Source organism: Triticum aestivum, chromosome 2B (genome assembly GCF_018294505.1).
Source record: "Triticum aestivum cultivar Chinese Spring chromosome 2B, IWGSC CS RefSeq v2.1, whole genome shotgun sequence".
Lineage (NCBI taxonomy): Eukaryota > Viridiplantae > Streptophyta > Magnoliopsida > Poales > Poaceae > Triticum > Triticum aestivum.
Genome location: NC_057798.1, coordinates 789,231,011 through 789,234,669, shown reverse-complemented (window position 1 = coordinate 789,234,669; position 3,659 = coordinate 789,231,011). Strand labels below are relative to the sequence as shown.

The 3,659-nt window shown below is 42.3% G+C and overlaps 1 pseudogene; it reads left to right on the top strand.

The window, feature by feature from the left end:
• Positions 1-2,210: 2,210 nt before the first annotated feature.
• On the top strand, positions 2,211-3,450 carry LOC123042784 (probable indole-3-pyruvate monooxygenase YUCCA10; annotated as a pseudogene).
• The last annotated feature ends 209 nt before the right edge of the window (positions 3,451-3,659 follow it).

The window sequence follows — 3,659 nt, the reverse complement described above, 5'->3', positions numbered from 1 at the left end:
TCTTATAACGCAATGCAGTGCATACCGGGCATTCATTCAAATTCTCGTATTCACCGCGGTAGAGGATGCAGTCGTTGATGCATGCATGTATCTTCAGAACCTCTAAACCTAGAGGGCAGACAACCTTGTTTGCTTCGTACGTACTGGCGGGCAACTCGTTATTCTTTGGAAACATATTCTTCAACATTTTCAGCAAGTTTTCAAATGCCGAGTCAGCTACACCTGCCTGTTCCTTCCATTTCAGCAAATCCAGTGTGCAGCCAAGCTTTTTCAGACCATCATCGCATCCGGGGTACAACGACTTTCTGTGATCCTCTAACATGCGATCCAAATTCTCCCTCTCCTTTTCAGTTTCGCAGCGTCTCCGTGCATCAGCAATGGTCCGACCAAGATCATCAACGGTCTCATCACGTGCCTCTTCTTCACCTTCACCTTCACCTTCCCCTTCACCTTCCCCTTCACCTTCCCCTTCACCTTCCCCTTCACCTTCTGCATCCTCCATGAAAGTATCACCGAAATGATCAAGATAGCTTTCATCGATGAAATCATCCCCTTCTTCATCTTCTTCCATTATAACCCCTCTTTCTCCATGCTTGGTCCAACAATTATAGCTTGGCATGAAACCGTGCCGAAGCAGGTGCAGGTGAACTTCTCTTGAGGAAGAGTAACCCTTCTGATTCTTACAGTCAACACATGGACAGATAACAAAACCCTTCTGCTTGTTCGCATTAGCCACTACAAGGAAATCTTTCAAACCCGTAGTGAACTCGCGGGAGAGTCGGTTACCGTACATCCATTGCCGATTCATCTGCATTATTATAATATAAAATATATAATTAACCATCATGCATTTGTTAAACTAACTAGCTATAAACAATAGAAATTAAACAATGAACAACACACATGCATATTTTATCAATGACACACATGCATGAAAGGTTCAAGTTGCTAACCGCGATCGAGGAGGAACCTCAAGTGTGGCTCCAACACTTCATATCATGTTTGTTTCATTCTGTTGGGCATTTCATCAAACACCTTGTGTGCATAAGAGGAACCAAAAGCAAACCTACACCCCCTTGTGAAGAGAAGTGGCACCAAATGGCTAAGTGAGTGCGCTGAACTGGTATATATAGGGGAGGAGCTTTAGTCGCGGTTGGCCTGGCCAACCGCGACTAAAGGCCTTTGGGCACCTTTAGTCGCGGTTGGCCTGGCCAACCGCGACTAAAGCCCCTCACGTGCACCAGCTGGCCACCGAGCGCCCTGGCCCAGGCCTTTGGTCGCGGTTCGTCTGCCGAACCGCGACTAAAGACTTCATTAGTCGCGGTTCCTACAGTTTCGCGACTAATGGGGCTGGACGGAAGCCTCTTTTTCTACCAGTGGACTTTGCCTATAAATGTGTGTTTGGAAATCAGCCTTATCCTTATCATATCCTATATCGTCTACAAAGAGGAAGAAACACTTGAATATTATTAGAGTAGTAATTGTTATTGGTGATGGTGCGAAAGGAAAGAAACATGAAGAATCTTTAATCTACACATAAAAAAGATGGTCGATAAGTTTCCAATACCAAGAATCGATCAACGGTGTGTTTCCTACCTATTTTGTATCAGTACCCGCTTTCACAACCAACAACGGCTCCATTTTTAGATGGAAATACTCCTACACACTAGGATTAGGCCTCAATAAATATTTACCTTTTTCATCCCTCAATCCATAAAACAGATTGGCCCATGAAGGATGCCAGTATATATATGCCCCCATACACGAGCGTGTCCACCAAAGTTCATCGAGCAAACACACAAACACTGGACTACCACCGAACTTATCCCACAACTTTGTCAATTCTTCTCTTTGAAATGAAGGGTGTTACAGTGTTGATTGTTGGTGTTGGGCCAGCAGGCCTCGCAACGGCAGCATGCCTTAGCCAATTCTCAATTCCTTATGCCATCGTCGAGTGCGAGAGCTGTAGCGCATCACTCTGGCGCAACCGCGCGTATGATCGCCTCAAGCTGTATCTCGCAAAGGAGTTCTGTGAGTTGCCACACATGTCATACCCTATAGATGCACCAACATACATACCAAAAACCTTGTTTGTGAAGTACTTGGATGACTATGTTGAGCGTTTCAACATTCAACCAAAGTATCTCACCAGCGTGGAGTCATCCACATATGACAATGATGAAAAAAGTTGGTCCATTGTGGCAAAGGACATGTCAAAGTGCACCACAGTCAAGTTCATGGCGAAGTTTCTTGTTGTGGCAAGTGGTGAGAATAGTGCAGAGAATATTCCAATGTTCCCTGGACTGGAAAACTTTCCAGGTGATGTTATCCACTCCTCAAGCTACAAGTCAGGCAAGAGCTATTCTGGCAAGAATGTATTGGTCATTGGATCTGGCAACTCCGGGATGGAAATTGCTTATGACCTTGCGACCCATGGTGCCAACACATGGATTGTTATACGAAGCCCGGTACGTACGTGCACTATATATTTTCACTGGGTGCATGAACGCAAATTCTTAGTATAGTTATTAATAGAAGAGATGCAATTTTCAGTGTTTTACTAATAGGAAGTATTTCACATAGAAAAAGAGATGGACTGTTTTATATCACACACAAACAACTGAAAGACTAGAGGAACCACATGACAGATATTTATTTCTTGAAAGAAGAAATTCTATGAAAATTTATTTATCATGCATACTTCAAAAGATGCGTGACGTGTTTTGTTGTTGCAGATTCATGTAATGACAAAGGAATTAATTCGTTTGGGGATGACACTTGCTCACCATCTTCCATTGAATCTAGTGGATAAACTCCTTGTGATGGCAGCGTATTTAATATATGGAGACCTGTCACAGCATGGCATCACAAGGCCAAAAATGGGTCCAATGACCCTCAAATCAGAAACAGGCCGATCAGCAGTAATTGATGTTGGGACTGTTGGATTGATCAAAAAAGGCATCATCAAAGTAAGTATGTCCTTGACATGACGCAAATTTATAACATATGTTGATTTGATATGCCAAGTCATCAATGTATTTTTATCTCCTAAAGGTTCAAGGGAGCATTAGTAAGATCAAGGGCAACATAGTTAAATTTCAATGCAGTAAAAGAATGTCATTTGATGCAATTGTGTTTGCAACTGGATACAAAAGCACGGCAAATATGTGGCTCAAGGTAATATACCTTGTGTTTGAACATGTCTGAGTTTGTTTTCTTGGTGTAACCATTATTAAATCTGCTAACAAGGTCTATGTGTTTTTAATCCAGAATGGTGAGAGCATGTTAAATGGCAACGGACTGCCCATCAAAAAATATCCGAATCATTCGAAAGGTGAAAATGGGCTCTACTATGCTGGGTTGGCGAGGAGAGGATTAGCTGGTATTGCAACAGATGCCAAGAATATCGCTAATGACATCAAATCTGCGATGGGCTCTATGTCAAGTTAAATCACCTTTTACGTGTAGTTTACCAAGCATGCTAGAAGGTTGATTCTTTGGGAAATATATCCATTGTGTCACCTTTCTATCTAGCTTTTAGACAAGTAAATTTATGTTTATTTTAAGGTTCATATGTGCCCCGAAGAGAGATGTACTATTATACTATAATCAAGGGCTTTGTACTATTATTACGCGGAGAGATTTCTAATTTTCGTTGA